At 44.4% G+C, this 27,686-nt stretch overlaps 1 protein-coding gene across 1 annotated transcript in view; it reads right to left on the reverse strand.

Annotated features, from left to right (window-relative positions):
• Positions 1-9,569: 9,569 nt before the first annotated feature.
• Positions 9,570-27,686, reverse strand: part of SPRING1 (SREBF pathway regulator in golgi 1) — a 127,846-nt gene continuing 109,729 nt past the window's right edge. The window contains exons 6-7 of the transcript XR_009534931.1: positions 12,263-12,349; positions 9,570-9,761 (exon numbers count right to left, since the gene is read on the reverse strand). The gene's annotated coding sequence lies outside the window, so the exon portion shown is untranslated. The remainder of the gene's footprint in view (positions 9,762-12,262; positions 12,350-27,686) is intronic.

Below are 27,686 nucleotides of genomic sequence, written 5' to 3' on the forward strand. Positions count from 1 at the left end.
GCGGGTCTTCCTCTACTTCAAAACAACAAGGCTCTCCAAGTCTCTTTTTCCTCACTTTTGATGGAGACATGGGTGCCAGTTTCTTCTTTAAGAAAAAGAGCGGTGGAGTGTGATGAGAAGCAGCAGCTGACTCAGAGTTGGGGGAACGCTAAGGCGGGCTGGGGCCTGTGGAGGACCCGGAAGGGACACCCCCGCTGAAGGGGCAGCTGCCACTGAGTTTCAGACAATGCCTGCCTTCTCCCGAATGCAGTCCCAGTGTTGACAGCTCTTTCCTTTCTCAAGAGAAGCTGTTGTTCTGGATTTTCATGTGAAATCTTTTCCTTTTACCTGCTACTATCTAATCTGACCATAATGAAGTACCACATCACACCAACTAGGATGCTATCATAAAAGAAATAAAATGGGAAGTAACAAGTGTTGGGGAGGATGTGGAGAAATTGGAACACTCATACTTTGGTGGTGGGAATAAAAAGTGGCCCAGACACTGTGGAAAACCAAGTGGTGGTTTCTCAAAAAGTTAAACATAGAATTACCATGTGACCCAGCAATTCCACTCCTCATTATGTGCCCAAAACAACTGGAAGCAGGTGCTCAAACTAGCTCATCTACAAGCATGTTCATAGCAGCATTATTCACAAATAGCCAAAAGATAGAAACAACCCAAAGTCCATGAAGGGCTAAGTGCATAAACAAAATGTGGTCTATCCGCACAATGGAATATTATTTGGCCATAAAAAGGAATGAAGTACTGACAGAGGCTACAACATGGATGAACCTCAAGAACATGATGCTAAATGAAAGAAGCCAGATACAAATGGTCACATAGTATATGATTCCATTTATATATAGTGTCCAACATAGGCAAAACTACAGAGACAGAAAGCAGATTACTGGTTGCCAGGGGCTGGGGGGAGAGGGGAATGGGGACGAATGAATAATGGGTATGGGACTTCCTTTTGGGTGATGAAAGTTTTTTAGAACTAAATCAAGGCGGCAGCTGCACAAGACTGTGACTGAACTGAATACCACCGAATTGTTCACTTTAAAACGGATAATTTCATATTATGTAAATTGCCCCTCAATTAAAACTACTAGAAAATATGTATTTCAAATATTTAAGAGAAAATATATAGGCCAAAAAATAAACAAGCCCACAGACTGAATCTCAGGTCTGTGGTGCCCAGGTGTAAGTCTGGTGCACTTAATAAGTCCCGACAGACGGTCTCGTGAAGAGCTGGGAGTTAGGATCCCTGTTTTAACTGGGAGGAAACTGAGGCTCCAAGAGATAAAGGGACTGGATGAGGGTCAAGGGCAGGAGCTGGGGCTGGGGGCCAGAGTGTGGTCTCCAAGCAAACTGGTCCCATGTTCCGTGTGCTGGGGCTGAGGGCTGGGAAAAGCACACGAGGGGTGACAGCTACTGAAGAAGGTGGTGGTGAGAGGCCCTGTCAGAGCTGCAAGTTCAGACAAGAATCACGCGTGTCGAGACTCCCTTGGAACTGTCACCTCCTCCCCACAAGGCTGGGCGCTCTCGTTCTGAATTTTTTTTTTCCCTCCCCCCTCTCGTTCTGAATTTAAGGCAGTTCAGAAGACCCATGCTGAACACTTACTGTGCACAAGGTTTGCGCTACATGTGAAAATCATACAAGTACCAAGCCTGACGCCTAAGGGTTCGCTCTGTGCAAAGTCCATTCTACACAGGGCCTCTCAGATGCTCGCAGCAACTCTATGAGGCAGAGGCAGGACCGGCACACCCTGCAAGCGTTGACTTACACCAATTCAGCCATGCACCGCTGGCCAAAAGAAAGAGGGAGAAATGCTCATTGAAAGGGTGTGGACAATGCCCCCTGTCTTGTTCGCATGTGGACTTGCCACACAGGAAGCATGGAAATGGAATATATGGACCTGCTCATCTGCAGTCCCCAATCCTGGGAGCCTTTCCTGTGATGAACAGCTGTCTGCGCTAAGTGTGATTCTAGAACAAGGTTTCTCAACCCTTCAGGGGGAGGGCAGTCTATCAGATTTTCAGGTTTTGTTTTTTTTTTTCCCTGTACGCGGGCCTCTCACTGTTGTGGCCTCTCCCACTGTGGAGCACAGGCTCCGGACATGCAGGCTCAGCGGCCATGGCTCACGGGTCCAGCCGCTCCGCGGCATGTGGGATCTTCCCGGACCGCAGCACAAACCCATGTCCCCGGCATCGGCAGGCGGACTCTCAACCACTGTGCCACCAGGGAAGCCCTCAGGTATGTTTTTGCCTTCACCCTGGCTTTAGAATCTAGTACCCATACACACTGCAACTCACAAGTAATAGTATCTCATTCCACAGGTGAGAAGACAGAGGATCACAGGGAATAAGTTACTTGCCCAAGGTCTCTGAGCCAGTAAATGATGAAGAAGAGATTTGAGCTCAATCTGTTTTACCCTAAAACTCCTTCCTTTTTTCTACACTATACTGCCTCCCTATCTGCAAGAGAGGCCCAAAGGAAATCAGCATGCCAGAACATAGAGACTCTTCAGAGACTCTCACTCCTGGAGGTGGCAGTGAGCAGTCATCTGCATACCTCTTGGTTCTGGATGAGGCCACAAGTAAACTCAAATACAAAAAGATATGTACTGAGCTGTGTAATACTTAGGATTCATCAGATTGCAAGAGATAGAACCTAACTCAGACTGGCTTAAATCAAAAAAGGAAGGTATTGACTCATATAACTGGAAAGATCATGGGATGACGGCTTCAGGCATGGCTGAATCAAGGGCCTCAAATGGTCAGAACACAGTCTGTTTGTCGGTTTGTTTGCGTTCTTCTGTGTTGGCTTTATTCTCAGGGAGATTCTTCCTTCCTTTACATAAAGAGATCAACCACCATCACCATGTTTAAAATCTGACCCCTTAGAAACCCAGCAGAAAGATTTTCTCCATCCCAATAATTCCACCAACATCCCTGAAGTTGGCTCTGATGATCTCAGCTTGGGTCCCGTGAACATCCAGGAACTAATCACTATGGCCAGGGGTGTGTGAGATTCTCCATGATCAGTCCTGGGCCACGAACTCACCTGCAGAGTTTGAGGGTAAGGTGAGCCCGAAATCTTTACAGAAAAGAGTCGGATGCTGTGGCCAGAAGGCAAGGGATCAGGCTTAGGCAGGTTAAGCGGACGGACTTGGTGCCATCCTGGAACACCAAGAACTGGGCTGGGCATGTTCAATACATGATGTCATGTCACGACAACCCTGTATCATTACTGCTGTTTCACGAGGCTCAGAGAAGCTCAACATCGTGGCCAACGCCTCACTTCCAGGTGAGGAGACAGCGCTCCCTGCCCAGAAGCATTCTGCTCTTAGCTAGTGGAGCTAGGACTTGAACCCAGATCTGTCTGACTCGAAGTCCACAGTTTGCTCCTGTCCCAGAGGATCCCCTCCAAGCTGAAGCCCCATGAAACCTCTTCAGCGCGTCGTTCCAGTCTCTTAACTTGCAAATCCAGTCAGCGAGTTCTTTATTTCCACAAATGGTGCTATTAAACTAATGGCTCTGGGAACTACAGGCTGGCCTCTGAGCAGTCAAGCCTTCCCCACGTTCTGCCTTGCAAAGAAATACATTAGGAAGTCCAGTAGCCAAGGCCCAGGTGGAAACATTTACCGGCCGCCATTTTGTTTCAGGATGGCAAAAGGCACCTCAAACCCTGAACTTGAGCTCCTTGTACAGCCTCTAGTCGAGAGCTAAAGGCGGCGGGGGTCAGTCACCTCCTTGTAAAGGGCGGTGGCAGACCTCATCAGGCAAAAAAGCTGAGAAGCCAGGGTTGAAATAGAGGCCTCTTTCTGTTTGGTCAATAAGCAGCTGTGAAGGATGCGTAGGACGGAGCTAAATTTATTTGTTCCTTTCTTTCTCGGAACAGCAGCAACGAGGCTCAGAATGCAGCTGTCTCGCTCTCCCGGGAGCCTTCTGCAGGCACCAGCATGCACAGACGTTGGCTCTCCAGGACGCAAAATTCTTTTTTCCTGTTGGTTCCCTTCCTGCTGCAGGCAGGACTTCCAGGGCCTCTCTCCAGGGGGTAAAACTTTGGAGCTGCCTCCCAGGCCCAGGGTGAAATCATTACCTTTTAAACAGAGAAGGGCTGCTGAATGTAGATACCCTGGCCCTTGTGGCCACACCCTGGAAAACCACAGAAGTCCCGCCAGCCTCTGCTTTCACTGCTCAGACCTGTGGGAAACTTGTAAGACACAGCCGTGTGGGGAGGGGGTGTGGGCATCTTGGGAGGGGCCTCCCACATACAAAGCCAGGCTGCTTTGCCAGAGTCCTTTCTGGAATCCATCTGCCTTCGGAAAGCCTAGCTGAGGGCCACCTTCAGCCAGGCCTTGAGCACACTGGTGGAAGCGGGAGTTTTTTAAGAAGTGCTTTGTTGAGACTTTCGAAAGGTCCCCGCGGGTGGGGAAGTGAAAGGAGGAGGGGACATGGGGGAAGAAACTGCTCCTTTATTTCTAGCCTTGCTTGAACGGCTTCTTGACGGTTACTGCTACGGTTCTGCTGAGTCAGAAGCATCCCCAGCTGCTCGCCGGAAACACAGCTGTTAGGTGAAAATAACCACAGAGCCCAGCACTGAGCATCGTGCACCTTCCAGAAAAGAGGGCAGAAAACCTCAAAACAGAAAAGTACAAAACAATAAAAGAGGCACTGTCAAAAACCTACCACGGCTCACTCGCTCAGCCAAGCCTGTGGCTCTCTCCACATCGGTCACAGCTCAGAGATGGAACAAAGTTTGGCAGCTTTACCACAGTAGTAGGTTAAGTAGTGCCCCCTTCCCCCCAAAAGGGAGATGTCTGTATCCTAACCACTGGAACCTGTGTATGTGACCTTACTTGGAAAAGGAGTCTTTTCAGATGTAACAAACTTAAGGATCTCAAGGTGAGGTCATCCTGGATTACCTGGGTGGACCCTGCATTCAATGACAGGTATCCTTAGAAGAGTGAGGCAAAGGGAGATTAGACACTCAGAAGAGAACAGACACACAGACACACAGAGGGGAAGGCCAGGGGAAGACAGGGGAACATTGGACTTTATGCAGCTCCAAGCCAAGGAACACCAAGGATTTGGTATGGCAGCCACAGGAAACTAACAAAGCCACCATGGCTTCCATTTGCCAGGTCTTCTCCCCACCACCCCTTTCCCCTTGTCCAGACGGAAAACATTCAGAGTATCTTGGTTGCAAGGTGTCTTACATAAACACTGAGGTTCCCCTTCTTGTGGGCTTAGTAATTATCAGGAAGTAGGATGGTGCCTCAAGGACTCCAGGGTCGAGGGAGGAGCTGGGATCCCTAGGTCTAGGTAAGACTCTGCCACAGACAGAGACGCAGGTGTGTGACCTCATTAACCAGCCACCATTCACTGATGTAGCAGAGCATGGTGCGTTAAAAAACGGGCTCTGGGGCTTCCGTGGTGGCGCAGTGGTTGGGGGTCCACCTGCCGATGCAGGGGACACGGGTTCGTGCCCCGGTCCGGGAGGATCCCGCATGCCGCGGAGCAGCTGGGCCCGTGAGCCATGGCCGCTGAGCCTGTGCGTCCGGAGCCTGTGCTCCGCAACGGGAGAGGCCACAACAGTGAGAGGCCCATGTACCGCAAAAAACAAAAAAACAGGCTCTGGGTTTGAATACTGGTTCTGCCACTTACTAGCTGTGTTGCCTGGGGTAAGCTACTTAACTTCTCTGGGCCTCAGTTTCCTCACTGATACAATGGGGACATGACCCATTATACATTGGGGATCCATCTGTACAATGGAGAGATGAGCTGAAAACCATCCTGCTATTAAACATATAGAGAGATGTTGAAAAGAATAATTACTGTTAATGCATAACAAAGTTTCTAAGGAAATTGGGGTAATTCCCAGGGGCCAAAAATAAAGAAGGAAAGAAAGCCCGAAGTTGATAGTGCAGTACCTGAAGTGACTGGGGACAGGAGGCACCACCTTGGGTCACACAAGGCTGGGAGCTGGAACCAGAAAACCATCATAAAGCTGGGTCCTTCATGAGCTTCCATCCTGATACAGTTGTAAGGATTAAGTGAGTTGGTACATGCAAAGTTGTACTTGGATGAGGCTGTACTCGACAGCTCTTATTGTTTAGTGCTTTATACAAGTGTAGTAACTGACTATTTTTTTTGGCAGTTCAACATCTATGGCACCATATTTTGGTAACAGCGTCCCAATTTACCTTTGGGAGAGCACCTCTCTTCCACCCCCCTGGAAGGAGGATATACAACTCAGACCTGGCCGATCAGAGTCAGGAATTACTCAGGGATGGGTGTGTGATCCTAAGTGGGTTAATCAGACTGAATAATGGTTGAAATATGGGGAAAGAGAAATTCACTTTCTCTTGGATCTGCATCTGTGTGGGATATGAGCCTGGAGCTGCTGGATGCTATCTCTGTCACTATCTGGGTACAGCCTGCCTGAGGATGAGGCCAAAACCAAGGAAAGCAAAGATGAGTGACAGAGAGATTCCCAATGACATTGTCTGAGTTCCCGGATCCAGCAGAGCCTGAAACCATCAGTACCTCCAAACTTCTGCCCTCCTTCCATACTGAGACTCCAATTACATGTAGGGTCAGCCATCTAATACTGTTTCAGAGTCTCTGATGCTGTGGTCATTTTTTTCCTAGTCTTTTTTCTCCCTGGGCTACAGTTTGAATAACTTCTATTATTGTGTCAACATGTGTACTAATTTTTTCTTATGCAACTTTTAATGTGCTGTTGTTTAATATGCTAAGAATATGTTGAATATGCTGTTTAATATGTAAACCTATCCAGTGAATTTTACATTTTAGATATTGTATATTTCCTTTCTAGAAGTTTCATTTGGTTCTTTAAAATTTTTTTCTTCCACTTCTCATTATGTTCATGTTTTCCTTTAAATCTTTGAACATATTTCTAATAGCTGTTTTAAAGTCCTTGTCTGTTAATTACACCATCTTTATCATTTTGAATCTGTTTATAGTGACTGATATTTCTCTTGGTAATGGTTCACATTTCTATGCTTCTTCTTTAGATGTCTAGTAATTTTTTATTAGATGCTAGATATTATTAATGTTATGAATTGAATGTCTAGATTTTGTTGTTGATTTTGGAGGGAAGTTAAGTTATTTACTGGTCAGCTTGATTTTTTGAGGCTTTTTGAAAAGCTTTGTTGGGGTGGATCTAGAGAAGCCTTTCTTCTAAGGCTAGTTTAGCCCTACTACTAAGGTCTGACCTCACGGTGGTCTCTAATGAATGCACTGGATGTTCAATAGGTTATTCCCATCCTGGCTTGCTGAAATTTGAATGTCCCCCAATCCCATAAGAGCTCTGGGAATTATTCAGTGTATACTTCCACAGTAGTTGTTCTTTGCCAACTCTGTAGCATTTTATCCAAAGCCTGAGCAACTTAGTATTCAGCCAATGACTCAAAGGGCTCCTTATACAGATTTCTGGCACTGTTTATCTATGTAGTACCATCTTCTCTGGAACTTTGCCTCACAAATTCCAGCCTCATCAACCTCTGCATATGATCATCTATGTCTCCTCAACTCAAAGAGGTCACTATGCTCTGCTTAGAATCATCCTTCCTGTGCTGCAATCTAAAAAGTACTTCCAGGCAGAAAGGTGATCACAGGCCCACTCATTTGCGTCCTTTCTTTCAGGCTCACAGCTCTGCACAGCCTGTTGCCCAATGTCTGAAACCAGTTGTTTCATATATTTTGTCCGGTTTTCTAGTTGTGTACAGCTGGAAAACAAGTCTGGTGCCAGTTACTTCATTATGGCCAGAAGCAGAAGCTTACTCTAACTAACTTGAGAGAAAAAAAAGTATGCATTGGAAGGGCCTAGGGAGATTCACAGAATAGATGTAATAGCCAAAGAACAGTCCTTAGAAGGCCACAGAAGCTCTGGAGACCCAGGGGAACTAAGAGTCAGTCTCTTCTGGGCACAGATGCCTGGATGAATGAGCTCCGACCCTGTGGAGTCCTTCTAGACTCAAATTTCTGGGAGAATATATCTGGACAAGCCACAGTCATGGGCTTGTATCTTGGTCAGAGGAGAGTAAGGCACTCTGATTAATGACACTACCAAGACAACATCCAGGACTTCTCTGGTGGCGCAGTGGTTGAGAATCAGCCTACCAGTGCAGGCGACACAGGTTCGACGCCTGGTCCAGGAAGATCCCACATGCTGTGGAGCAACTAAGCCCGTGTGCCACAACTACTGAGCCTGCACTCTAGAGCCCGTGAGCCACAACTACTGAGTCCATGTGCCACAACTACTGAAGCCCGTGCACCTAGAGCCCGTGCTCCACAACAGAAGCCACCGCAATGAGAAGCCCACACGCCACAACAAAGAGTAGCCCCCGCTCACTGCAACTAGAGAAAGCCCGCGTGCAGCAACGAAGACCCAACGCAGCCATAAATAAATAAATAATCTGTACAATTGATTGTATTTAAACAAACAAACAAACAAAAAGATGACATCCAATGGGGGAATATGGATCACCAAAACAAAACTGTGTTGCTCTTTCCAGAAGAAAGGAGAATGGCTGATAGGCAAGCAAAAACAATAGACACAGTACCCAACGTCCACTAGAGAACATCTTTAAGAACGGTTGACTTTTAAACTCAGATCCTTGGTGTTTATTTTTGCTGTTTCCACACTAGACTGCATAGCTGTCCTTCCCCTGATATCCCTACCTTCCCCTGCAACACAGAAAGACTTTCCCAGCGACAACTGCTCTTTATGGGCAACATATAGACAATATGAACTTCACATGAGGTGAGAAACACCAGTTTAGGGCTCACTGGTAACAGATTCTCTGAGTCTGCCAAGGTTCAGGGAAGACTTCCAGAGAATAAAACTCATGGGATGGGGGTGGGGGAAGCAAGCTTGAACCTGTGTCCTAGGAACAGAGCAAGGAACAGAACGTGTCCATTCCCCTTCCCCTACTCATAAGCAGCCAGAGCTGGAAGCTCTGTACCTGAAAGAGAATGTGTTGTGTTTCAAGATCAAGTATGAGGTGGCTGCAGGCTGGTTTATCCAGCGACATAATTCAACCAAACATATAGACAAATGCATCAACAGGTAAGGGAACCACATGCTGTCTGCTGAGGTTGTCCTGAGGAAATTCTGCCACCCCCACTCTGCCTACAGGTTAATCAGATACTCTGTGTGTATGTGTGTATTTGTGAAAGTTCTACAAAACTCATCACCTGAGGTTCTTAAAATTTCCACAGACATTATTTTCTTGTATAATCATACCCATTTCGGAGATGGAAAATCAGAGGTACAGTACGTGGGAACGGTGAGTCAGTGATAAAACCAAGAATCAAGTTCACAACTGCAGTATAAATTTCTCCTGATGACTTGAAAACAATTTTGAAAGCATGGGCAGGGGGAGCAGGGAGGTAAGAGAGAGGGGAGAGAGAAAGATAAAAAGGAAAACAAGTCTTCACAGGTGCGGGTTTTCAGTGCTGAGAGATGCTGTTTGTATACAATCAAGATTTAAATTGAAATCATAGTCAAGTAAAAGCACATCGAATCACGTGGCTACGTTTTTTTCTCCAGCTTTCTTTATTAACTGCATCCATTGTCTGGTTCGACTTAGAAAGAAGTCTTTTCATTCCTTGTTGGGGCTTTTTCTTTCCCAAGAAAGAAATCATGGTACGTTCCGGTGACTAAGCTCGCCTCCCAGGTCATTGGGAAAAAGATATGGGGATTAGGATAGCCTTCTGGGGAGGTTTCTGGAGCCTGTGAGGTCTGTAGAGGGATAAAAGATCACGTTCACTGTTGTATTTCTGAGCCAAGCACAATGCCCGATCCATGGTAGGTGTTCAGGAAATTATTTGTCAAACGAAAGAAGATGGAGTGAATGTGAATCTTCAGTCACTCCTACCCTACATATTCGCCAAAACAGACCCCAGGGCTTCCAGGGCTTCGCACATTTTTTCCATTCTTTGTTGTCCTGGCGATCGTCTCCTCACCCTTTTAAGGCAATGGATCTTAACCTTTTGTGGGTCATGAACTCTTCTGAGAATCTGATGAGAGCAGTGGAGCCTCTTCTCAAAAAATGCACAGACTCAGACACACGAATTTGCAGATCCTGTCCAGCTGTGAGCAAGTACCCTGAACCTCACCCACAGTCTCAGCCAAACAATCCCAACCCTCCTCTCCTTCTTCCCCACAAAGTTATTTGCTCCTTCTCTGGGTTCCCACAGCACTTTCTTTTTAGTTCTAAACAACAATAGTTTATTTTGGGACTTCCCTGATGGCACAGTGGTTAAGAATCCGCCTGCCAATGCAGGGGACACGGCTTCGAGCCCTGGTCTGGGAAGATCCCACATGCTGCGGAGCAACTAAGCCCGTGGGCCACAACTACTGAGCCTGCGCTCTAGAGCCCGCGAGCCACAACTACTGAAGCCTGTGCGCCCTAGAGCCTGCACGCCGCAACTCCTGAGCCCATGCACCGCAACTACTGAAGCCCACGTGCCTAGAGTCTGTGCTCTGCAACAAGAGAAGCCACTGCATGAGAAGCCCGCTCACTGCAACGAACATTAGCCCCTGCTGGCCGCAACTAGAGAAAGCCCACGTGCAGCAACGAAGACCCAGTGCAGCCAAAAAAACCCCACAATAGTTTATTTTGCTCATACATCTGTCATTTGGGCAGGGCTCAGAGGTACCCTCCACAGTGTTAGCTGGGGTGGCTTGAGACTGCAGCTGGAATCATCCAAAGACTCTCTCACCTACCTGTACCTGGAGGTTGATGCTGGAAAGGCCTAGACAGCCAGGAGCAGTAGCCAGGGGCCTGGGGCAGCTCTGCCTGTCCCTCTCTCTCTACTCAGTCTCTCTGGAACGTCCAGAGCACTTTACACCTACTTCTTTTACAACTTAACACACAATACTGTAGTGATTATTTATGCCTGTTGATGGTGGTAATTTACTTAGTCTGCTTCACCAACAACAGCACTGTAGGTCCACCGGGGATGACAACCACAACATGTTCATCTCTATTTCCCCAGGGCCCTAATGGGTACCTTGCATATGGTAAGCATTTAATATACACTAGTTGGATTACATATGTAGGTATGTGCTTATCTTATTATTATGCTCCACTGCATTTCAGAAATAGGATTAGAAGGTAGCCTATTTGCATACATCAATACAACATAATAAAAAATTTTAAACAAGGAAATGGAGACTCATTGAAAAGGTAGGAAAATATGTTGAAATAAAGGATAAGATCGGTACCCAAAATATATACCACAGATTTCTATACCATTATTGGCAGTGACCCAGAAATCTGGTTTGAGCATCCTGGCAGTATGGGCAAAGAGGGAAACAAAACTGATGGTGTTAGATATAAGCAAACTGATTGCTTAGGAAAGCACAGCTTCTACTAGTAAACTTGCAACCACCTGGCATTAAAAATGATAGCAAGTTTATGCTCAATGCAGGTTAAGGGAAGTTCAATACAAGCCAACCTATAAGTGGCCAAAACAAAGGAATAAAAGGCTGCAATCCTCTGAGAGTCTGGTTTTATCCACGGAAAAATGTAAGGCTATCTAGTCCAGCTTCTCCTAAAGGACATATGATGGAATACCAGTCCTGGAGAAGCTCTGCCCACAAAGGGTTCTGCAGTCAAGGAAAGGTGGGAAACCCCCCATGGCTTCCTCTTGGAACCTCACAGCGAACACTAGCATTTTAAAGGCTCTGAGAAGTCCTGCAGTAAAGAAATCCAGCACTTCCCAAGCTCCTTTGCCCCCTGTTGTGCAAGAACCTAGGGACAGTCTCCAAATGGGACTTAGGTCCATTGATCCTACTTGTAAAGAGTTTTTCTTTCTCATAAGAACAGGTAAGATGAACAGACTGCCATTCTTAAGCAAGGTATGCCAATATGTCTTTCCTCTGTCCCTTCTTAAAGGGACCTAGGAAGGAAACAAAGTAGTATGTTCAAATCTCTTCCTTAAAGCACCTTTATTTAAATTCCTCTTTGCTCTTTTTTTCTAGGCATGACTTCAAATAAATAAATGATTTTTGGAAAAGAAATTGGTCACTCAAATTCCAAATAAGGCAGAAGAAAGGTGTGATGGACCGTCACTAAGAGTCCACAATTTCTGCCCCTGAGAAACTAAAAAGGGGTCAGCATACCCCTTTTCCTTGCTGGTCACCTCTGCAGATGTCAGATAAGACCCCTCAGTTGCCCATAACCATAGCCATGTCCTTGGCTACCCATAACTGAGCGCTAAATGAGCAGTACTTACTCAGACCAGTCAGAAAACAAGAGTCGCACCTTTGGCTGATGGCGGGGAGCAGCAAGGGCAATAACTGTCTGTTTGTTTTGGCATCGCCTATGAAAAGAAATTAAGGGTGTGTGTTACCCTTTGTCCAGTTTCTGTCTCTTGGTACGCTAGCATTTCCATCTCAAAAGAATCCAAGTGTGAGCTAGTTCGAAAAGGGAAAGCGTGCCCGATTTTGGCAGGCCATGGAACAATCTCAGAGTCCTTTCTTCACAAAGCGCTTGTTAATATCCTACTTAATATGCTACGGAACACACGGTAGAAAACTAATGAAATGAATGGAGGGACTGCAGAGCCTTTAAGATCGATTCTCAAACTCGGTTCCATGGAGCACTAGTGGTTCCCCCAGTGTCTCAGGGGCTGCTGGAAGAGAGGGGAAGAGGCCTCTCTCAGGCAGAGATCTGAGCCCCCAGACCCAATTCAACCACATCAGTTTCTCTTTTTTCAACCCAAGGACGTATTTGGAAAGAAAAGGGGGGGGGGTCGGTTACTTAAATTAGAAAATGTTTGAGAAGCACTGCTTAAATAAAGCTCCACATATATTATTTCTCAGAGCTGAGATTCTGATAAGAATTGAAAAGTTAACCGTTTTAGTTATATTCTTAGCAAGAACCTAGTGGGCAGAAATTTAATTTTTTTTTAATCAAAAGCAGAGCCATGGCAAAACATATGATAAACAGAAAATATGTGCAGCCGTATAATTAATAAAGAGCTAATATGCTTAGGTTATAAAATGATCCTACAAATTAATAAGGAAAAGACCAACAACCCGGTAGAAACACGGGCCAAGGCTACAGAAATTCACAGAAGCAGAAATGCAAATATTCAATAAACATATGAAAAGATGCTCAGGCTCACTTGTCAGGGAAATGCAAATGAGAACAATGAGCTACTATTTTTTACCCATCAGATTGGCAAAAATGGAAAATATGTGTAACATCCAGAGCTGGCGAGGGTGTAAGGAATCTAGTTCTCTCAAACACCATTGGGGGAGGACTGCAAATTATTATAAAGTGGTGGAAAATCAACTGTTGGTATTTTTGAAAATCTAAACTGTAGCCCGGCGCTCCCACTTCTGGGAATATATCCACCAGAAATGAAAATGCCATTGTATAAAGACATAAATATATGAAGAAGTATATTACAGCATAATTTGTAATAGTTTAAAAAAAAAAACAAAAAACCTGGAAGCAATCTGAATGTACATTAAGAGGAAAATGGTTGAAAAAAATCAGGATGTATTTACATTAAGGAACACAGTACAGATATCAAAAATTATAAAATAAAACTGTACACACGGACTGGGAGATATGCCTGCAACACCTTGTTAAATAGAATAAAAGCGAATGTGATCCTATTTTTATTTAAAAAAAAAAAAGACCAAAAAAAGTCACACCCAGTAAGTGGGTTTCTATATGTTTTTATAAATAAAGAAAACAGTAGGGAAACATTTATACCTAATTGCTAACACTGATTGTACCGGGAGCTGGATTGGAGAGGAGTGGTGAGACTATTAATTTTATTTTAGATACTTTATTATTTGAAATGTTACAAAAGATATGTATTACTTTTGTAATTCAAATAACCAGAATTTTAAAAAACAGAATTAGGACAGGAAACTCAAAGCAAATCAAATTACTTTGACAATCACTGGAAGGCAGAGTGGAGCTGGCCATCTGGTATGGGGTCTTAAAGCACTAAACCCAAGGAGATATACAGCTAGTTGAAGGCACCCCAACTATGCAAGGGAGTAGACTGAAGGAGAGCCTTTTAATAGGGCTGACATTTTCCTTGAAAAACAGTCCTGACTCTTCTCTAATATAAGCAGAAGGACTGAATGAGACCCCAAAGTGATAGGCTATAGAAAAGGAGTCAGCAAATTTTTTTCTGTAAAAGACCAAATAGTACGTATGTTAGGGTTTGTGGCCCATTTGGTCTCTGTCACAACTACTCAACTCTGTCATTGTAGCACATCAACAGCCATAGACAGTATGTAAATGAAATGGGCATGGCTGTGTCTCAATAAAACTTTATTTATAGGGACTTCCCTGGTGGTCCGGTGGGTAAGACTCCACGCTCCCAATGCAGGGGGCCTGGGTTCGATCCCTGCTCATGGAACTAGATCCCGCACGCATGCCACAGCTAACAGTCTGCATGCCAAAACTAAGAGTCCGCATGCCACAATTAAGAAGTCTGCACGCCGCAACTAAAGATCCCGCATGCCACAACTAAGACCCAGCACAACCACAATAAATAAATATTTTTTAAAAAACCTTTATTTATAAAACAGGTAATGGGTGGATTTAACCCAGGGGCTAGAGTTTGCTGACCTCTGCTACAGAACAAGGACATAATTTTTATTTTTATTTTTTTTCGTTACACGGGCCTCTCACTGTTGTGGCCTCTCCCGCTGCGGAGCACAGGCTCCGGACGCACAGGCTCAGCGGCCATGGCTCACGGGCCCAGCCGCTCCGCAGCATGTGGGATCCTCCTGGACCAGGGCACGAACCCGTGTCCCCTGCATCGGCAGGTGGCCTCTCAACCACTGCGCCACCAGGGAAGCCCCTATATAATTATCTTTTAAAAGCAAACTATTTCATTTAAGTATACTTCAAGATATACTTAAAGTGATGAAAGAGAAAAACCTACAACCCAGATTACTCTACCCAGCAAGGATCTCATTCAGATTTGACGGAGAAATCAAAAGCTTTTCAAACAAGCAAAAGCTAAGAGAATTCAGCACCACCAAACCAGCTTCACAACAAATGCTAAAGAAACTTCTCTAGGCGGGAAGCACAAGAGAAGAAAACTACCCACAAAAACAAACCCCAAACAATTAAGAAAATGGTAATAGGAACATACATATTGATAATTACCTTGAATGTAAATGGACTAAATGCCCCAACCAAAAGACACAGACTGGCTGAATGGCTACAAAAACAAGACCCATATATATGCTGTCTACAAGAGACCCACTTCAGACCTAGGGACACATACAGACTGAAAGTGAAGGAATGGAAAAAGATATTCCATGCAAATGGAAATCAAAAGAAATCTGGAGTAGCAATACCCGTATCAGATAAAATGGACTTTAAAATAAAGACTGTTACAAGAGATAAGGAAGGACACTACATAACAGTCAAGAGATCAATCCAAGAAGAAGATATAACAATTATGAATCTTTATGCACCCAACATAGGAGCACCTCAAGTCATAAGGCAAATGCTAACAACCATGAAAAGGGAAATCGACAGTAACACAATAATAGTAGGGGATTTTAACACTCTACTTACACCAATGGACAGATCATCAAAACAGAAAATAAATAAGGAAACACAAGCTTTTTTTTTTTTTAAAGAAGATGTTGGGGGTAGGAGTTTATTAATTAATTAATTTATTTTTGTTGTGTTGGGTCTTCGTTTCTGTGCGAGGGCTTTCTCTACTTGTGGCAAGCGGGGGCCACTCTTCATCGCGGTACGCGGGCCTCTCACTATCGTGGCCTCTCTTGTTGCGGAGCACAGGCTCCAGACGCGCAGGCTCAGTAGTTGTGGCTCACGGGCCTAGTTGCTCTGCGGCATGTGGCATCCTCCCAGACCAGGGCTCGAACCTGTGTCCTCTGCATTAGCAGGCAGATTCTCAACCACTGCGCCACCAGGGAAGCCCAGGAAACACAAGCTTTAAATGACACAATAGACCAGATAGATTTAAATGATATTTATAGAACATTCCACCCCAAAGTGGCAGAATACACTTTCCTCTCAAGTGCACATGGAACATCCTCCAGGATAGATCACATTTTGCTTGGGTCACAAATCAAGCCTGGGAAAATTTAAGAAAATTGAAATCATATCAAGCATCTTTTCTGACCAAAATACTATGAGATTGGAAATCAATTATAGGGAAAAAACTGTAAAAACCACAAATACATAGAGGCTAAACAGTGCACTACTAAATAACCAAGAGATCACTGAAGAAATCAAAGAAGAAATAAAAAAATACATAGCGACAAATGGCAACAAAAACACCATGACCCAAAACCAATGGGACGCAGCAAAAGCAGTTCTAAGAGGGAAGCTTATGGCAATTCAATCTCACCTCAAGAAACAAGAAAAATCTCAAATAAATAATTTAACCCTACACCTAAAGCTACTAGAGAAAGAAGAACAAAGAAAACCCAAAGTCAGCAGAAGGAAAGAATTCATAAAGATCAGAGCAGAAATAAATGAAATAGAAACAAAGAAAACAATAGCAAAGATCAATAAAACTAAAAGCTGGTTCTTTGAGAAGTTAAAAAAAATTGATAAACCCTTAACCAGACTCATCAAGAAAAAAAGGGAGAGGACACAAATTGATAAAATTAGAAATGAAAAAGGAGAAATCACAACTGACACTGCAGAAATACAAAGGATTGTAAGAGACTACTACAAACAACTATATGCCAATAAAATGGACAACCACGAAGAAATGGACAAATTCTTGGAAAGGTACTATTTTCCAAAACTGAATCAGGAAGAATTAGAAAATATAAACAGACCTATCACAAATAATGAAATTGAAACTGTAATCAAAAATCTTCCAACAAACAAAAGTCCAGGACCAGATGGCTTCACAGGCGAATTCTATCAAACATTTAGAGAAGAGCTAACACTGATCCTTCTCAAACTCTTCCAAAAAATTGCAGAGGGAGGAACACTCCCAAATTCATTCTAGAAAGCCACCATCACCCTGATACCAAAAACAGAAAAAGATATCACAAAAAAAGAAAATTATAGACCAGTATCACTGATGAACATAGATGCAAAAATCCTGAACAAAATACTAGCAAACAGTATCCAACAACATATTAAAAGGATCATACACCATGATCAAGTGGGATTTATCCCAGGGATGCAAAGATTCTTCAGTATATGCAAATCAACCAGTGTGATACACCACATTAACAAATTAAGGAATAAAAACCATATGATCGTCTCAATAGATGCAGAAAAAGCTTCTGACAAAATTCAACACCCATTTATGATAAAAACTCTCCAGAAAATGGGCATAGGGGGAATCTACCTCAACATAATAAAGGCCATATATGACAAACCCACAGCAAACATCATACTCAATGGTGAAAAACTAAAACCATTTGCTCTAAAATCAGGAACAAGACAAGGATGCCCACTCTCGCTACTCTTATTTGACATAGTTTTGGAAGTCCTAGCCATGGCAATCAGAGAAGAAAAAGAAATACAAATTGGAAAAGAAGAAGTAAAACTGTCACTGTCTGCAGGTGACATGATACTATACACAGAAAATCCTAAAGATGCCACCAAAAAACTACTAGAACTAATCAATGAATTTGGTAATGTTGCAGGATACAAAAGTAATGCACAGAAATCTCTGGCAGCCCTATATACTAACAACGAAAAATCAGAAAGAGAAAATAAGGAAACAATCCCATTTACCACTGCAACAAAAATAATAAGTACGAATAAACCTACCTAAGGAGGCGAAAGACTTGTACTCAGAAAACTATAAAACAGTGATGAAAGAAATCAAAGATGATATAAACAAATGGAGAAAATATACCATGTTCTTGGATTGGAAGAATCAATATTGTGAAAATGACTAAACTACCCAAAGCAATTTACAGATTCAGTACAATCCCTATCAAACTACCAATGGCATCTTCCACAGAATTAGAACAAAAAATTTTACAATTCATATGGAAACACAAAAGACCCCAAATAGCCAAAGCAATGTTGAGAAAGAAAAACGGAGCTGGAGGAATCAGCTTCCCTGACTTCAAACTATACTACAAAGCTACAGTAATCAAGGGGCTTTCCTGGTGGTGCAGTAGTTAAGAATCTGCCTGCCAATGCAGGGGACACGGGTTCAAACCCTGGTCTCAGAAGATCCCACATGTTGCGGAACAATTAAGCCCGTGCACCACAACTACTGAGCCTGCGCTCTAGAGCCTGCGATCCACAACTACTGAGCCCTCGTGCCACAACTACTGAAGCCCGCATGCCTAGAGCCTGTGCTCTGCAACAAGAGAAGCCACAACGAGAAGCCAGCACACCGCAACGAAGAGTAGCCCCCACTCACCGCAACTAAAGCCCGCGCACAGCAACGAGGACCCAACACAGCCATAAATAAATAAATAAATAAATAAATAAATTTATTTAAAAAAAGATTTTGCACAGCAAAGGAAACCATAAACGAGACAACACTCAGAATGGGAGAAAATATTTGCAAATGAAACAACAGACAAAGGATTAATCTCCAAAATACACAAACAGCTCATGGAGCTCAATATCAAAAAAACAAACAATTCAATTAAAAAATGGTGGAAGACCTAAATAGACATTTCACCAAAGAAGACATACAGATGTCCAAGAAGCACGTGAAAAGATGCTCAACACCACTAATTATTAGAGAAATGCAAATCAAAACTACAATGAGGTATCACCTCACCCTGGTCAGAATGGCCATTACCAAAAAATCCAGAAACAATAAATGCTGGAAAGGGTGTGGTGAAAAGGGAACCCTCCTGCACTGTTGGTGGGAATGTAAATTGATACAGCCACTATGGAGAACAGTATGGAGGTTCCTTAAAAATCTAAAAATAGAACTACTAACATGACCCAGCCATCCCACTACTGGGCATATACCCTGAGAAAACCATAATTCAAAAAGAGACATGTACCCCAATGTTCATTGCAGCCAGGACATGGAACCAACCTAAATGTCAATCAACAGATGAATGGATAAAGAAGATGTGGCACATATATACAATGGAATATTACTCAGCCATAAAAAGAAATGAAACTGAGTTATTTGTAGTGAGGTGGATGGACCTAGAGTGTCATACAGAGTGAAGTAAGTCAGAAAGAGAAAAACAAATACCGTATACTAACATATATATATGGAATTAAAAAAATATATAGTACTGATGAACCTAGTGGCAAGGCAGGAATAACGATGTAGACATAGAGAATGGACTTGAGGACACAGTGGGGTGAGGGGGAAGCTGGGGCGAAGTGAGAGTAGCACTGACATATATACACTACCAAATGTAAAACAGATAGCTAGTGGGAAGCAGCAGCATAGCACAGGGAGATCAGCTCAGTGCTTTGCAATGACCTAGAGAGGTGGGTTAGGGAGGATGGGAGGGAGGCTCAAGAGGGAGGGGATATGGGGGATATACGTATGCATATGGCTGATTCACTTTGTTGTAAAACAGAAACTAACACAGTATTGTGAAGCAATTATACTCCAATAAAGATCTATTAAAAAAAAAAGCAAACTATTTCATTGAAGTATATGTAATATACATATGATAAAAGTACACCAATCTGATGAATTTTTACAAAGTGAACACATCTTTCTAACTACTACCCAGGTTAAGATGTAGAACATTACCAACACCCCAAAAGTGTTCCTTGTGCTCCTCCCAGTTATCCCCACCCCCCACCACCAAAGATAGCCACTAATTTTACTTCTGTCCTTATCATGTGTTTTGCTTGGTTGTAAACTTTAGGTAAATTGAATCATACAGCACGTTCTTTCACTCAGTGATATGTGAGAGAGATCCCTCCATGCTATTGTGTGGGTTTGTCCAATTTCATTGCTATACAGTATTCTATACACAGTGTTGCAATTATCATATTGTAAGAATATGTCACACTGTATATATCTGTTCTGCTATTGATGATACTTGGGTTGTTTGGGGCTTGGGTCCAGTTTGGGATTTAGGTCCAGTTTGGGGCTTGCTATAGACTGAATGTTTGTGTCCCTCAAAAATTCTTATGTTGAAACCTAATCCCCATTGTGATGGTATTAAGGGGTGGGGTTTGGGGGAGGTAATTAGGTCATAAGGGTAGAGCCCTCATGAATGGAATTAGTGCCCTTATAAAACAGACCTAGAGTGATCTCTGTCCCTTCCACCATGTGAGGACACAGTGAGAAGATGGCCATCTATGAACCAGGAAGTGGACCCTCACTGGACACTAACTTGGCTGAAACTTTGATCTTGGACTTCCCAGCCTCCAGAACTGTGAGAAATAAATGTCTGTTTTTTATAAGACACTCAGTCTATGATATTCTGTTATAGCCGCCTGAATGGACTAAGACAGGGCTAATACAAATAATGCCACTGTGAATATTCTTAGCCACGTCTTTTGGTGCACACATTTACTTATTGCTATTGAGCATATTCCTAGAGTACATGTGCTACAACCGGTTTTTGTAAATACTGAATAAGTAACTTCCCAAAGTGGGTGTCCTAATCTGCCCTCCTATCTTAAGTATATGAGTGTTCCAGCAGCTCCCAGCATTGCCAACACTTGGTATTGACAGATTTCTTTCTTTGTAATTTTAGCCATTCTTGTATGTGTATGTGTAAAATTTATATATAGTAAAGTTAAAAAATGTTAGGTGTCCAGCTAAAAGCTTTTACTCATATAAAAATGCTTTGCGGTTTGAATCATATTCCCTTAATTACTAATGATGTTGACTCTTTGACAGGTTTATTGGCCCTCTGGATTCCTCTTTTATGAAAATCATATTCATATGTTTTGCTCATTTTAAAAAAATGGATTGTTTTTCTTTTCCTTATTGATTTACGGGAGTTCTTGAATACTCTGAATATGAGTCCTCCGTTGATATCTTTATTCCAACTATCTTCTCCCACTCTGTGGTTTGCATTTTCATTGTCTTAATGGAGTCCTTTGATGAACAGAAGTTCTTAATTTTTTTTTTTTTTTTTTTTTGGGTGGGTACGCGGGCCTCTCACTGTTGTGGCCTCTCCCGTTGCGGAGCACAGGCTCCGGACGCGCAGGCTCAGCGGCTCACGGGCCCAGCCGCTCCGCGGCATGTGGGATCTTCCCGGACCGGGGCACGAACCCGTGTCCCCTGCATCGGCAGGTGGACTCTCAACCACTGCGCCACCAGGGAAGCCCCAGAAGTTCTTAATTTTAATGAAGAACTGATCAATTGTTTTTTCTGGTTAGTTGTGTGTGTGCCCTTTTTCAGAAATATTTGTTAAAGGAAAACTGTTTCTATACTTGCAACACTTCTGAACCAAATGTGTTGGATTTTTTTCCCCCAAAACCAACCAATTTTCCAATTTTGGGACACAAACTAGGTGTCCTATAATTTAATTCAATTCTGACACCAACTACACGCATTTAGCATCAAACTCCACAGGTTAAGGGCTGAGTCCCACAAGACTATCCCCAGTCAGACGCCTGTCATAAGTAATGGTTGCCCCAGGTACCCATAATTCTGTCTGACTTGGCTAGAAAGTCAGGAGTTCCCACTCCCCACATTTGATAATTTGCTGGAACAGCTCACAAAATTCAGGGAAACATTTACTTATAAAGGATATAGATGAGCAACCAGATGAAGAGGTACATAGGGTGAGATCTAGAAGGGTCACAATCACAGAGGCTTCTATCCCCATGGAGTAGGGATGCTCCACTCCCTGAAATATGATGTGTTCATCCACTCAGAAGCTCTCCAGAACCCACAGTTTAGGGATTTTTATGGAGGCTTCATCATATAGGCATGATTGGCTTTAAACTCAGCCTCCAGCTCCTCCCCTCTCCCCAGAGGATGTACAGTGGGTTTGAAAGTTCCAAGCCTCTAATCATGGCTTGATCTTTTTGATGACCAGGCCCCATCCTGAAGCTATCCAGGAGACCATGAAGAGTTGCTTCATTAGAACAAAAGAACCTACTATCACTCAGGAAATTCCAAGGGATTTAGGAGCTGTGTGTCAGGAAACAGACACAGAGTGCAATACATGTGTCTTATTATGTCACATTTGCCTATCCTGAAGTCATGAAGACATTCTCCTATGTTATCTCCTAGAAATGTTCTTGTTGTCTCGTCCTTGCACATCTGAGTCTACAACCATCCTAATAATCTCAACCAGGAATGTTTAGGAGTAAACATTACCCACTGCAATATTTTCAGTCCCTTGTGTTCTTCCAGAATCTTGCCATTTGCCATCAAGAGGTAGAGTCTCTTTTTCCTTCTTTTCAACCTGGGCTGGCCCCTCTGACCGCCTCAACCAACAGAAGGCAGCAGAAGTGACAGCATGACTTCCAAGGATAGGTCACAGAAAGTGATATGGTTTCCACCTGGTTCTCTCTGTCTCAGGACATCTGCTTTGGGTGCCTTGGCCACCATGTAAGATATCCAGCTGCCCTAAAGCCACCATGCTGGAGAGACCACATTGAGATGTAATATATACACAAGGAGCCCAGCTGTTCCAGCCCCCAGCTGTACAACAAGTCTTCCCAATCCAGATGCCAGACATGAGCATGAAAACTTCGAGGTGACCCCTGCCCTAGCCATAGGAGATACCCTGAGCTAGAACTGCCCAGCCAAGGGACCCATCTTTCCAGGCTCTAGCTTAGCACTAGTTTTACTGGGAGAACTAACCTGTGGACCGGAGTAGGCTGGTTTCCACCCCTGCTGTTTATTTCAGGGGTGTGTTTTCAAACCCTAAAGACAAAGGAAGCTTTGACTTTCCTTTTTCAAACCTCATTTCAATCTACTTAGTGTCTATGCAAATGGAAGAGCCCATTCATGAAAGGAGAAAGACTCCTGGAGATCAAACAGATGGGAAAGATGAGATAAGACATCCCCCTTGGATACTCTTGAAGGGTAGTGAAGTCTTGGTGTTCATCCAGAGAGATTAGCTGGGGATCACTTCACGAGCTTTGTTCAGAGAGATAAGACCTAAAGCAGGGCTGGCGGAACCCCTACCCCATCCAAAACTGGAATATGGCCGATTTCACAAAGAGATCTCCTTGCTCCAGAGTCCCTGTCACTCAGCTTCTGTTTCCAGCCATCTAGCAGCTCACGTTAAAGAAAAAGCTCCTTCCAACTAGTACCCAGGGATTAACCAGGCCTCTGGGATCCAGCCCAAAGGAAACGGCCGGTTCTACTTCCTGGAGGTTTAAGTGGAGCAGGCAAATCAGCGTGATTGATTAATTAGCAGAACTGCATTTTTCACTTTTTAAACACATGTCTGATTTGCTAATAATGGCAATAACACCTACCTCTATGCACAATCATATTACTTACTTGTTTATTCCCCACCCCCCACCCCACCATACAAGTTACAGGAGATCAGAGAGCTGGGTCATCTGCTTCTCGCCACAGCCCCTGCACCCAGCCCAGTGGGCTCCAAGACTACTTCCTGAATGAATGGGTGAATGAACGAGTGAATGATAAGTGATAATAGCAACCCTTCAGGGGCACCTGCTCCAGGCAGGCACTGTCCATTATTTCACGTCCTCCTTCAGCTTCCCTTGAGGGAGGGGTGGTTGTTTTGGTTTTATAGAGGTTAGGAAATTTGCCCAAAATCTCAGACTCACTAAGGGGTGGAATCCAATTTCGAACCCAGCCCCTCTGACTCACACGCCATCCTCTTTAATACTAAGCACAATCTTGGCCACAGAGGGGCCTGGGAAAGACCGCCCACCCTTTTTCTCTTTCTCGGGATAAGAGTGTTTTCACAAGGGCCTTGGAGACCAGAGTCTAAAACTCTAACCTGCTCTGCTGAGCCCAGATCCAGCCCCACAGCCCCGCCTGGAGCCTCTGGCTTAGGTCAGGGTTCCTGTCCCACTTCTGTGGCCTGGGAACTCAGGGGAAAGGGCAATTAAATTAACGGGGTCACGGAAAGAGGAGGAGGGTGAGAAGCTGGTGGCCAAATCCAGAAAGGGCAGATTTCAATTTGCATAATAATTTTGTTAGCAACAATAGGCATCCAGGACATCTATTTAAAGGCTGTAATGTTAATTTAATGGGAAAAAAACTAATACAATTCCCCCAGAATTTTTCAATTAAATTAATGTGATGGACTTTAATGGATAGCTTAAGTAGAGAGCGCGAATAGGAGAAATATTGCATAAATTATACATACATTTATATATATGCTACCCATATATATAATCTCTCTGCTCTGAGGTTTTGACATATGAGAGGCCCTGTGTTTAAATCTGGTAACGAGTTATAACTCTATTGCAAGTACAGTGACCCTTTTTTCATCCAAAGAAGGGGAGGGCTCCTCCCTGTGGGGTTTCTGCAAACCCCTTCCCTTCAACAACACACCAGGAGACTCGGGTCTTAAAGAAACAGAGGACTCAACAAACGATAGGCCACGGTAACACATACGTGCACAAAAAGTCAACGATATGAGAAATCTAGCAATGCAAAATCCTCTTCCTCGATCCCTGCTCCCTAAAGACATCTAATGGGACAGTAAATAAAATGGACTAGGTTTCAAGGACCACTTTACTTTCTCAAGCATGAGTTCATTCACACATCTCACTCAGTGAGTGTTTACTGAATAGCCACTAAATGCTGGACACTGTTGTAGGCGCTTCCAGGAATGTTGTAGTGAACAATCAGATGTGACCCCTGACTCACAAAAAAATCCAGGATGTGTTCAGGTAAGCTCTTCATGCTTCCATTTTGTCACTTGTAAAATAAAGAGGTTGACTGCAGAAGCCACGGGTTGGTGTCCAAGATGGTCCCCAATAATCTCACCACCTGGTTTTCACACCTTTGTGTGGGACTCTCCTGCAATGAATAGTGGAACCAGTAGGATATTGCAGAAATGGAGTGAGACTGCTAAGCCAAGGTCAAAGACATTGCAGCCTCCTCTTTCTTCTCTCTCTCTCTCCCTCTCTCAGCTCATTTGCTCTGAGGGAAGCCAGCCACCATGTTGTGAGGATGCTCAAGCAGCCCTAGGGGGACGTCAATGTGGAGAGGAACTGAGGCCTCCTGCCATTGGCCAGCATCATCTTGCCAACAGCCATGTGAGTGAGTCACTTGGAGCAGATCCTCCAGCCTCAGCCAAGCCTTCAGATGAGACTGCAGCCCCAGCTCCCACCCACTCTCTCTTGAGAGAGCAGGAGTCAGAACCACCTCGCTAACCATCTTCAGATTTCTGACCCACAGAAACTGTATGCGATGATAAATGTTTATTGTTGCTTTAAGCTTCTAAGTGTCAGAATAATCTGTAATGCACCAATAAATAGCCAATACAATATTCTCCCTTTTCAGCTGGCCTTGGGTGAAATCATGATGGAGGCAAAGTCGGTCCTCTTTTCAGGGTCTGCACCTGCTTCCCATTCACGTTTGTGCATCGTGTGCCCTTTCCTAAGGCCACACTCTCTGCTCCTTTGCTTAAGCTCTAAGCTGATGCACAGGCTCAAACCTTGACTGACCATTCTCAGAGGTATTGTCATTTTAATTAAAGTCTTTCAAAAATCAAAAAGGGGGCTTCCCTGGTGGCGCAGTGGTTGAGAGTCCGCCTGCCGATGCAGGGGACACGGGTTCGTGCCCTGGTCCGGGAAGATCCCACATGCCGCGGAGCGGCTGGGCCCGTGAGCCATGGCCGCTGAGCCTGCGCGTCCAGAGCCTGTGCTCCGCAACGGGAGAGGCCACAGCAGAGAGAGGCCAGCGTACCGCAAAAAAAAAAAAAAAAAATCCAAAAGGATTTCAGACCCTAAGAAACGAAGGTCTCCAGGTGAAATCTCAGGAAACCAAGAAGCTGTTAGGTGATGGGAGCTCTTAGGGATCCTCACATCACTTCTCCCAGGGTCCCATGCTTTTTACTCAATTTCAGCAGCCAAAACAGAAAGGGCACACAAGTGCTTAACACTGACTCATTTCCAGTTTTTAGCATCAATCTTTGTTTCCGTGGGCAACTTGTCTCCCTCACAGGCTATGATGCTTCATGAACTGCTGATACAAAAGATAAATAGCTAAGTGAGGTTTCCATTGACTCAACTCCAAAATGGACCAGCAGTGAGCATCACTGAAGTCCTGGCCACACCAGTCCACAGAGGTGGCTGTGAACTTGCAGGGAGCCCCAGATTGAGTCTTGGCTCGTGCATGAACACGAGTGAGTCCACGCATCTCTCTGAGCCCATTTTCTCTTTCGTAAAGTGGGGATATTAATAGCTGTCTCACGCGGGTAGGAGGGAGCCTGGCACGTAGGAGGAGCTGAATGCACACTGCTCCTGTACAGCACCCCGTGGACAGCGTGGCAGGGGCAGCAGGAAAGAGCCTTTCCGCTCAGCATCCAGCCAACTACTTCACTGAACCTCACAAGAGCTGACACCGAAGTGAGACGGGGGGTCTGCTGTGCTTGATGGTGAGCACTCTCTGACTGCAAGCTGGACTCCAGAGGGCTGCCCAGCTACCAATAGCTCTGCTGCCCGCCAGTGCAGGTGGTCCCTCTGGGCTGTTTCCCAAGAGGGTTTCCCTCTGAGACTGACTGCTGAGTTGGCCCCTTTCCCGGCAGGCATGAGGGCAAGAGCAAGGGGAGTAGGGAAGCCAGAGTTCCACAGGGCAGAGTGCTATGCTCTCCCTGTTGGGATCGACTCCATCTGAAGCGGAGGCAGGCTGAGTCTCCATCGGGCAGCACATTTAGGAAAGTCACGGCAGGGCTGTCTCCAGAGCATCAGATCCGGGATGCCTGGGCCCTTCTCCTGGCTTGTACAAGCAAGGGTAAGAGAGCTGCCACTCTACGGAGCTGGAAGGATGTGATTTGAGGATTACCCTAGCCATCTCCACTACCGTATGGATAAAGTCTGTCTACAGGAAGAGAGAGGGGTGCACACAGCTCCTACTTCTTAACCGTTTCCTTCTCTTTTAGAGCAGGCAGCTGGGTCCTTGTCCTCTGCAGCACGGTTCATTACTGTCCGTGATGATCAACAGTAGAATCAGGATGACATTCACTAGGCAAATGAGCACTAACACCTTGTCTTGTAAATGAAAGTGACCAGGTTGTGTTACAGAAATCAGACAGGTAGCCAGACAATGAAAGAATCAGTGAGTTTTCTGCCCTTGATAGGAGTTGCTCTTTGCAGTAGAGGCTGTGACAGAGTGATGATCATGATAGCACCTGTCAACTCTCCTCTCCATCCATGCATCGACTTGTTCACCTACCCATTCATCCATTCATGCATCCACCCATGCATCAATGCATCAGTCAATTGATCCAGCCAACCAGCCAGCCAGCCACCCATCTATTCATCTATCCACCACCTATTCACGTGTCTATCCATCCATTTATCCATGCGTCCATCCACCTATGCATGCATCCATCCATCCTCACATCCATCCATCCATCCATCCATCCACAGAACCACACAATCATTCACTAATTCATTCAGCAAAATTTTATGGAGTACCTAGGACATCCGTAGACCTATGAGAGATTCCCAATTCAATGCGCATTTACTGAGAGCCTACTCTGTGCCTGCTGTACTACATACTGATGTGCAAAGGGGAATAAACCAGGGGCCTTCAAGGAGTTTACAGTCTGGTTATGGGTGGGGGATAGAAAAGTAAACATCCATTAGAGTGAAGA

This window comes from Lagenorhynchus albirostris, chromosome 14 (genome assembly GCF_949774975.1).
Source record: "Lagenorhynchus albirostris chromosome 14, mLagAlb1.1, whole genome shotgun sequence".
NCBI classification, from domain to species: domain Eukaryota; kingdom Metazoa; phylum Chordata; class Mammalia; order Artiodactyla; family Delphinidae; genus Lagenorhynchus; species Lagenorhynchus albirostris.